This window comes from Silene latifolia, chromosome X (genome assembly GCF_048544455.1).
Source record: "Silene latifolia isolate original U9 population chromosome X, ASM4854445v1, whole genome shotgun sequence".
Lineage (NCBI taxonomy): Eukaryota > Viridiplantae > Streptophyta > Magnoliopsida > Caryophyllales > Caryophyllaceae > Silene > Silene latifolia.
In genome coordinates this window covers 173,418,776-173,429,395 of record NC_133537.1, presented here as the reverse complement: position 1 = coordinate 173,429,395, position 10,620 = coordinate 173,418,776, and the positions used below count along the sequence as shown (strand labels likewise).

Sequence of the window (10,620 nt, the reverse complement as noted above, 5' to 3'; positions counted from 1 at the left end):
TTGCATTCTTCTTTTCAGTTTGCATTTTCTTTCCCTATTTTTGGGTACAATGAGGGCATTGTACGGTTTGGTTTGGGGAGGGTATATGCATCCATATCTGTGTCTGCATATTGTTTTTATTATATTTCCGTTTGCACGTTTATTTCCGCATGCATTGTTTATTTTAATTTCAAAAAATCATAAAAATTGAAAAATTTGAAAAAATTCCACGTCTATTTTTGTATATAGGTTGAGTCGGAACGTTGGCAGTTTTATGCTACCTTGAGTCTTTTACCTTTGCCTTGCACATTTTTAACATTTTCAGTGGCATGGTTATTTGCATAATATACGAGTTTTTGTTTAAATCTGGCTGAACGAATAGACTTGACTCTAATTTTGGCAAACTACATATACATTCTAAGATTTAGAGCTTGATAAACTGGTGACATTCATGACCGGTTTCATTTAGGATGTGAGTAGTTCTCCTTATAAGACATGTAACATCAAAATTGCACGAGCATGACACTCTTTTCTTAGTACCTGTATGTATTCGGGTTTATGGCGGCGACACATGTGGAGAGGTAACTTACGATCCCTTCTTTCATTTCTTCCAATGAGCCTCACATAGCCAAATTGACATGTTTTGACCCATTGTTTAACTACGATCCTAAATTTAGCCTACCCTAGTCAAGCTAGTTTAGCAGTTATTTGGGTATGTTGTGATTATCAATTTGGTACTCTGTCTTGAAATAAGAAGTTGAGGAGAATGAAGAAAAAAATGGAATGGAAAAGATTGAGAAAATAGAAAATAGAAAAAAATGATGAAAGAAAAAAAGAAAAAAAACAAAAGAAATGAAAAACATCGAAATATGATTCCCATGCTTATCATTATTTTTCATGGGGAGTCTTTTGATGCTGTGAGTGATGTTTTGCCACAATGGCACGTATTTCGCGTTTTGTATATTGAGTAGTGAAGTAGAATGAGTTTATTATTTGGTTATGGTTGTACTAGCTTGGCTTTAACTCCACTTATCCAAATTGTTTTGCCCCTTCTTACCCAATTACCTCACCTCACATTTTATGTAAGTCCTCGGCATATGTCTTGGTCCTGATTGGTTGGAATGCATATGTACGGTCGGTTGAAATCGATTTCATGTTAGTTGCATGCATGTTCTTATAGGTCGAAGTTAGGTGAGCGGCTTTATTTTCTTTCTATCTCACAAAATTATACTCACCTTGTGCTTGATTTGTGTGATGAGCGACCCGTGAGAGTCCGATATATTGTAGATACCTCATTTCTGCACCTCCCGCAAACCACCCGGTTATGATTGGGCCGCATATTTGGTACACGGATTGATTTATGACAGTTCATAAGTTTATCGTCAAGTGATAGCTCAAATACTTGTTTCTACCCCTTGGTCGTCATGTACGCGCCATTACGGTCGTTTTGACAGTAATTAGAGTTCATTTGGAGTCCGGGTCAAAAACCGTCTTCATTTTCTAATAAACCGTTTAAAATGCCGAGTCAGAATGTTCTGGAATATTCCGGATATTTCTATTCCATAATTTTAATCTTTTCATCTTTTGGCAAAATATACCCCGAAATCATATTTTAAACAATAAGGAAGTTGAGATCTACCGCAATTCCATAACAGAAACGCGGAAAATCTTTCTTCCGCAGGAGGAAACTTCTGGCGAAAGGACGCAGCACCTGCTGTGCCTCTTCCAAGGGTCGCAGTGGTTGCTGCGCCTCTTCCCCAACCCTTTTCTACGTATTTTCAAATCTTTTCGAGATTTATTTCCAAAGTTTTACCGTAACCCTAATTCCTCCTTGTGATTAGTATAAATAGGGACCTTCGTTCCTCATATTTCTGACGCGAGTGTCCGCCCTTCTCTTCTCCCTTTGCATTCTAAGACCGCGCTCTTTGCTTATTGACGTCTACGTGCTTGAACTTTCGACCACGTAAGCTCGGATCCTTCTGAGTACCAGTCTCGTTTTGCATGACCGACCAATTTGACCAACTCCACTCAATTAATCAAAACAATTTAATTTAATTCCTCTTACGAGGGCACTTTCATCATACATTCGAGTCGAGCAATCACTAATCGTTAACTAAGTTAATCTCGTTTCGTCAAACATATAAGTCTGAGGGTGTAAATCCCATGTTTTGTTATTGTATTTTATTATTGTATAAATTATTGTAAGATTTACGTTGAAAACATGTTTAAAACCGATTTATAAAACCTTTTTATCAAACCTATTTTCACGGATTAACCGTAGACAGACGTCGAGAAGAAACGCAGCAACTGCTGCGCCTCTTTCTGAGGCTGCCGCAGTTTCTGCCTTTCTTCTTCTTCCTTTGTTCCTTGTTGATTGGTCTCGTTTATTCGCCTTTTCTTATTTTCTTCGTATTTTATCCGTATATAATAATTCTAACATGTTCTTAATAATTTATCACCCTTTAATTTCCGACTTAAATCCCAAGTAATCCATATTTGCGGGTTTTCGTCATTAAAATCAAACCCGTGGTTTTAGAGATTCAATTCGTTCATATCAAATCTCTAGAATTCGCCTTTTGTATATTTCATCTATTTATCATCATCTAACCTCATTAATTTGTATGAATAAACCTATTTTATTTTTAATTAGTTGATAATTCACTTTAATTCGTTCTAATTAATTCTCATTAATTTAAGTTCGTTCTTTATCGCTTTTATGACCAAATTCGCATGTAAATAATCTGTTAAATAACTTCTACTTGAGTCAAATATTAATAATCGATCATTAAAATCACCAACGAACATTAACAATATGCAGTTCTGGCTTCACAGCCAGAACTCAACTCAGGAACAGACGCAGTGACCACTGCGCCTCTTCCAAGGGACGCAACACTGCTGCACCTGTTCTGGGGTGATTTCTGTCTCTGAACATCCGTTCCTGCTTTGACCTAGTTTATTAGTTTTACGTATTAATCGACTATTAGTCGTAATATAACCGCTAATATGTCCGTTTTCTAACCTTAATTATTTTCCTTTTCTTTTCTCAAATTATACATTTTAAATGTATTTTCGTCGTAAATAAATTAAACCCGTTGTAATTATTGTAATTTTAATTATCGTATTGTTGTTTATTGTGCTCTTTATTATCATTTGTTTGCTTTCACATGTAATCAACCTTAAATACCTACTTTGACCTAATGTATGCTAAATTACATGTTCACCGACCTAGTCTCATCTCACATGCTAGGACAAATTCATTGGATGTTGCATTGCATGCATATAATCGACAACATATCAAGTATAGATAATTTTCCTAATCATTAGTAGAGGCCGCTATCGAGGCGGCCGGGATTAGGTGTTCGATCAAAAGAGCTTTCTAATACGTACCCTCGCCCCTTACTCCAGATCTCTGTGAACAACCGTGTTCATTGGCATCCACGAGAGTCATTCTAGACATAGAATGCTAAGGGTAACGAGTTCTTAGTGTTCATGTCATTACTTTGTGTCTTGACATGACGCGAAGTATTCGAACGGTTTCCAATTTTCCACAATAAATTGGTGGCGACTCCACAAATGCAAACGCTTATTTTTCGAAGTGACCCCGTGGGCCCCCCCGTGTCCACAGTTTGGCGACTCCGCTGGGGAGTAATACACTTACGTGTTGCCAAGGGTGAAACTTGAACAAGGTTAGGGAATAGTTTATATGAGACAGTTGTCGGTTTTCATTACTCGATCTTCTTAAATCGTTTTATTCGGCCTTCCTAGGCCCAACCCAACCCGTTCGACCAATCGTCCCGTCTGGACGGTCTAAATTTTTATCTGGGCCTAAGGATGGATAGTGATTGACGTCAACCGTACCATGATGCTTACTCCTGTTTGTATCAAGGGGTTTCACTACTCGAGGGAATGGACTAAGAACCGGCCTTACTCATGTTTGGCACGGGCCTCTCCACAGACCCGGGTTTGATTGTTCGGTATGGCAACCCACCCTTTTAAACAGAAACCCTTCAAATGCACTCAATATACTGTAATAATGCCTGTTTGAATGCTTGTATCATATGTGATCACCATTTTCTAAACCAAACCATGACGAATTTTTTAAAATCGGAAACCTTCTTCAAAATGTAAATTTTTTCGAAAAATGGCCCAAATTAGCGCAAAATGAGTCCAACCTCTGTCCAAATATCGAGTTAAAATTCGGGCCTCAAAACCCATTTCAAAACCTCATTTCGAGTCAACACTCCTACCACTACACTTGTGGACGCGGACCCATGGGGGCGCTTGGGGAGAACAAGCGTTTGCATTTGTGGAGTCGCCACCAATTTATTGTGGAAAATTGGAAACCGTTCGAATACCTCGTGTCATGTCAAGACACAAAGTAGTGACATGAACACCAAGAACTCGTTACCCTTAGCATTCTATGTCTAGAATGACTCTCGTGGATGCCAATGAACACGGATGTTCACAGATATCTGGAGTAAGGGGTGAGGGTACGTATTAGGAAGCTCTTTTGATCGAACACCTAATCCTGCCCACCTCGATAGCGGCCTCTACTAATGATTAGGGAAAATGTCTATACTCGATATATTGTCGATTATATGCATGCAATGCAACATCCATTAGATTAATCCTAACATGTGAAGAATTAGACTAAGTCGGTGAACAAGTAATTTAACATGCAATTGGGTCAAAATTGAGATTTAAGTTCAATTATATGTGAATGCATACAATACAATACAAGAAATATAATAAAAATACAACAAAGAAAAATATACAATAATTACATTGGATTAAATGATTTATGTCGAAAATACTTCTAAAACAGATAATTTGAGAAAAGAAATAAATAAACAAATTAACGAACAGGAATTAAGGTGATAATACGATTAGTAGTTAATTAATACATAATTAATAAACAAGGTCAAAGCAAGACGAGAGTTCAGAGACAGAAATCAACCAGGAACAGGCGCAGCAGAGCTGCGTCCTTTGGAAGAGGCGCAGCACTTGCTGCGTCCGTTCCTTGGCACAGTTCTGGCTGTGAAGCCGGAAATGCAAGTCGTTAATGTTCGTTGGTGATTTTAAGGCTTGATTATGTTATTTGACTCCGGTGAAAGTGATTAGCATGTTTTTTACATGTGATTAAGGGTCATGAAAGCGATAAACATGGATGAAACTAATTAGAACGAATTATTACAAGATTAAAAAAGGGTTAATTAACGAATTAAACAAACCAAACAAATTAATTAGGTTAAATATGTTATTAATGACGAATTAATGATGGTGACGATGAACAAAAGGTGAAAAATATATCAATGACGAATTCCAGAGACTCAACATGGATGAGTCGAACCTCTAAAACCCGAATTTGATTTTAATTACGAAAACCCGCAAATATGAATTACTTGGGATTTAAGCCGGGAATTATGATGAATTAAACATAAATGATGATACATGTTAGATTACTATGCTTGAGTTATTGTGTTCAAATTATCGTATCAAAAGAATCAAAGAACAAACTAAAGAAAAGAGATGAATTGACAAAAGACGAAGGAAGAAGAAAGGAAACAGGAACTGCGGTAGCCTCACGAAGAGGCGCAGCAGGTGCTGCGTCCCTTCGAAGAGGCGCAGCAGTTGCTGCGTCCTTTCTCGACGGTCATCTTCTGGTAATCCGTAAAAAGGATTTAAAATATGGTTTTAGAAATCGGTTTTGGAAATACTTTCGACATAAATCTTACAATATTTATTACAAAGATAAAGAACAATAATAAAATAGGGATTATACACCCTCAGACTTACATGTTTGACGAAACGAGATGAACTAAGTTAACGTTTAGTGATGCTCGACTCGAATGTACGACGAAAGTGCCCTCGGAAGAGGAGTTAAAACATATTGATTAATGTTGATTATGGTGGAGTTGGTCAAATTGGCCAGTCATGCAAAACGAGGCTGGTACTCAGAAGGATCCGAGCTTACGTGGTCGAATGTTCAAGCACGTAGACGCCAAAAGTAAGAACGTGGTCTAGAATGCAATGGGAAAAGAGAAGGGCGGACACTCGCGTGAGAAATATGTGAGACCGAAGGTCTCTATTTATACTAATCACGCGGAGGAAATAGGGTTTTCGGAGAAACTTTGGAAGTGAATCTCGAAAAGATATGAAAAGATACGAAAAATACGCAGAAAAGGACTTAGGAAGAGGCGCAGCAGGTACTGCGTCTCTTGGAAGAGGCGCAGCACCTGCTGCGTCCTTTCCCAAGTGTTTTCGTCCTGCGGAAGAAAGATTTCTGTGTTTAGTTTATGGAATAACGGATTAATCTTATTTTCCTTAATATTTTGTGTGAATATTACGGGAAATTATTTCCCAAAGATTAAAAGATTGTAAAATATGGAATAGAAATATCCGGAACATTCCAGAACATTCTGACTCGGTTTTAGAAATGAAGACGGTTTTATGACCCGGACTCCAAATGTACTCTAATTACTGCCAAAATGACCGTATCGGCACGTAGATGACAACTAAGAGGTAGACACAAGTGTTTGAGCGATCACTTGACGATAAACTTACGTACTATCATAAATCGTTCCGTGTACCAAACATGCGGCCCAATTATCAGCGGGTGGCTGGCGGGAGGTGCAGAAATGAGGTATCTATAGAGCCTCCACTTTGACTGAGGCTTGGACAAGGCGAAAGTCAAAGTATAGTCATTAGGTCAATCGAAGATTAAAACCTGACGACTATGGCGATGCGAGGTGGCTCAAGGGGTCTGAGCCAAGGACCTGTCGTCGGGAACATTTTAGAGTCTGTCAACTATCGGAGAGGGTCGTTTAATGTTCATTAGACAACGTAAGGGGGCTCGCCAGCCATAAGAAGAGACCATACCTGAAATTCCATGAAACTCTAGGGAAAACAAAACGTGATATTGAGAGAAGACAGCAGGACACAGTCTGGAACTGATGGGAGAAATCTGCTTGTGTTCGGCTTCAAACAAACTTCGGAAGGATTCGGGGTCGATGTTGATCTCCATGTCTCGAGAGGGAATGACTATCGGTCGTGAACTCTCGCTCGGGGAACATAATCGGAAACTGATCTCCATGTCTCGAGAGGGAATGTCTATCCATGTACTCTCGCTGGGGGAACATAATCGGGATCTGATCTCCATGTCTCGAGAGGTAATGTCTATCCGTGTACTCTCGCTGGGGGAACCGAATAAAGATGTGTCGAAACACCTGTCAAAGAAGGAACGCTCATTGTGACAAGCTAGATCTTGGATAAAAATAAGGCGATAGTTTGCTGTTGGCTTGGAAGGTGTGGATCCGGGTGAAGAATATACGTCAAACGGACCAATTATGTGATATGAAATCAAGGAAGAGGCGCACCAAAGATGAGCCCACAAAATAACGAACTCATAACGAATTTTTGAAAATTCGTATGAAGGGAGGCTGAGGAAGAGGCGCAGCAAGAGCTGCGTCCCTTGGAAGAGGCGCAGCTCCTGCTGCGTCTATTCCTGGACGTGTCTTTTCTGTGTAAAAACCGGATGAAACAGAGGGTTGATCTCATTATTTCGAAACATAAACTCTCAATTTCTCTCTCAAATTCCAACCATTTCCGTCAAAATTTGATCCAAAATCTTGTATTTGCCATGACTAATCGAGGTATGTGTACTAATCTTGTATTTATCCTCCGTATTTGATCAAATGGGATCGACAAAATTAGGATTTTCGACCCTAATTAGTCGAAAATTTGGGGCTTTTCCCCCAAACGACTTTACCTTGCAAAATTGACTTTGTGAATGGCCAATTGGTAGTATAAGGATCATAACCATGTATGAATTTCGAATTTTCGTTGAGTTTTGAGCATTTGTGTGAAATGAGACGGTTTCACAGCTAAACCGTAAATCGCTTAGAAAATAGCCTTAGGATTCCCCATTTGTGACGAAAATCGATATTTGGAATCATTGTGTGATGGGTAAACTTCCTATCATCCAGGAATTTTGGTTTGTGACGGCTTTTTCAGGACACTTTCTAGGGCATAATCGTCGTTATAACGAAATGCTGTCTGATACGTGCATATTCTATACACTTTATCTGTGGTTTTGGCACGTATTTCCATGCATAATTGTTAGCTTAAGGCTACTATTTCTCCCGAAATGGTTTACTTTGCATTTTCTATGATTTATTGTAGGAATGAGTGGAACTAAGCTAAATCAAGCCTAATTCGTCCTCCGGAGGCAACTTCAAGGAAGCCCAGAAGAAGGAGATTCAGATTCACCCACCTTGGAATGCGTGCAAAGAAGTGAAGAGCTGATTTGAAGGAACAAAAAGATCCACTGCACAGCATTACCAGTCGATCGACCACTCCCACTTGTCGATCGACCGTTTAAATCAAGCAGAAGCTGCTGTTCTGCATTTACCAGTCGATCGACCATGCTGACCGGTCGATCGACCAGTCTTCGAGCTGAGAATTATTTCTTCGTGTTAGACTTTTAAAAGCCCAACTTGTAATTAACTTTTGGCATCTTTTTATCAGTAGAACGCAGCAATTATTAGGTTATGCTTTTCATTTATTGAAAAAACTTAGTTTTTAGATCTAGCTTTGCTGACGGAAAACCTCGATTTCGATACTTTGTTCTTGAATTCAATTAGTAAGTTTTTATGCAATTCCTTTCTTCTTTTAATTCTTCTTATTTCAATTCTTGTTTTATCAATTTAATTCCAGAAATTCATCTCTTGTCCTTTGTCTTTTATTTAAATTCAATCATGTCAATCTTGTTCTTTGTTATCAATTTAACAATTGTTTTAGTTTTAGTCATGCGTAGCTAATTTCTTTGATTGGGAAGTAGGTGAGCCATGGCATAAGTTAGGATTGTTTTGGGGTATGAATTATTCCGTATTGGTCTTGTTGTCCTTTGATAAATCCCTTTACTAGATTGAAAGATTAGTAACTTGAATTATCGTTAGATTGGAATTTCTCTTGTGTGAAAGCTTTGAGAAATTCCGGGGAATTAGAAGACCGCAAGGTTAATTTGAGCATAGATCGAAAGGCTAGCTTATATTCCCTGAGACCGTATTATAAGACCTCTGCTACTTTACTGACCTGACATTTGTCGTGGTGAACCGAAGTCCCCAGTCTTCTTTTTATCTTGTTGAGAAATTTCATTTTAACAATTAGCCAATTAGTCAACCAATCTCAAAACCCCCCAATTAATTGTTACCTTCATAGATTGAAAATTAGCAAACAAAATCAACCTTGTCTCTCTGTGGTTCGACCCTTACTATCACTAGCTATAGTTTTAGTTTGGAATTATAAATTTAATTTTGATACAAAACGACGGTATCAAATTTTGGCGCCGTTGCCGGGGAGACGTTGTAATTCTGTTTGCTTTATGTTAGTTTATTTTTCTTGTCTCAAGGAACTTTTTTTCCTTGAGGCCGTTGCTTACCTTTGCTTCTAGTTTTGCTTTTGCATAGTTAGAAGACAGGTTTTTGAGAGGAAGACTTGAGTACTCTCATTTTGGCAATTATGGGTACAATATATGATAATCTACAACCAAAGGAACACCATCTTCAAAAGGGGCACCAGTTACCTACCCCTACTACGGGTAACTTCGAATTTCGTTCCTCTTATTTCGATTTAGTGGAGCGAAATCGGTTTCTTTAGTCTACGGATGAGGACCCCTTGATGCATATGGAAATTTTCACGGACTCTTCGTTGTTCCATACCTATACCACCGGGGTGACTCGGGATGAAGTAAAAGGGTTGATGTTCTTATACTCCTTGAAGGATTCATTGTGCGAGATTGGTACCGCTACCTTGATAGGGTAGCAAATCGGAGTCACGGATTTGGACATCTCTAACATTAGCCTTCTACAAGAAGTACTTCCCACTTTCAAAGACTGACGCCTTGAAAAGTAAAATCACAAGTTTCCAGCAAGGAGCTGATGAGGGTTTTTGCGAAGCATGGGGACGTTTCAAAAGTTTGGTCTGAGCTGTCCCTCACCATGGTTTTCAGCAATGGTATCTTTGCAACCTATTTTATAATGCTCTATATGATGATTACAAGGTCATCCTGGATGCAGCTGCTAATGGTAGGTTCAAAAACAATACCGGTCAAAGTAAAGGTTGGAACACTATTGAGGAGATGGCGATCCATGAGTTTGAGTTTGGAAGTTCACGTGGAAAGTCACGAAAGCAAAGTGATGACATGAGTGCCGTTGTGACACTTATAACTTCTATTACTGCCCATCTCGAGAAGCTCGAGATTTCTGAAGCTTCCAAGGAGAAAGCTGAAATACCTGTTCAAAACTCAGATGAGATCGAGAAGTTGAGAGAAATGGTCCAACTCCTTTTGGTTCAAGTGGCGAATATGGAAGCAGCCGGGATTGAGTCCTCAAAGAATTTTGTGAAGCAATTGGAGAATATAGAGGCTAAGCAAGTTGCTAATTCTTCAAGCAAATGTGAAGGGCCGATTGAAACAATCAATGCCATTAATCTCAGAAGTGGCCTCTCTTATGAAAGTCCCGACAAGCTAAAGGAAGACTCGGGAAATGATGAAGAAGCTCGTTTAAATTCTGGTGCAAAAACGAGCTCAATTGCGATATTTCACGTCGATCGACCAACATTGTCGATTGATCGACAAGCGTC

At 38.9% G+C, this 10,620-nt stretch overlaps 1 non-coding gene across 1 annotated transcript; it reads right to left on the bottom strand.

Moving 5' to 3' along the window:
• Positions 1-9,877: 9,877 nt before the first annotated feature.
• On the bottom strand, positions 9,878-9,984 carry LOC141625256 (small nucleolar RNA R71). The gene has a single exon (XR_012535046.1). It is a non-coding gene; the product is annotated as a small nucleolar RNA R71 (small nucleolar RNA).
• Positions 9,985-10,620: the final 636 nt, after the last annotated feature.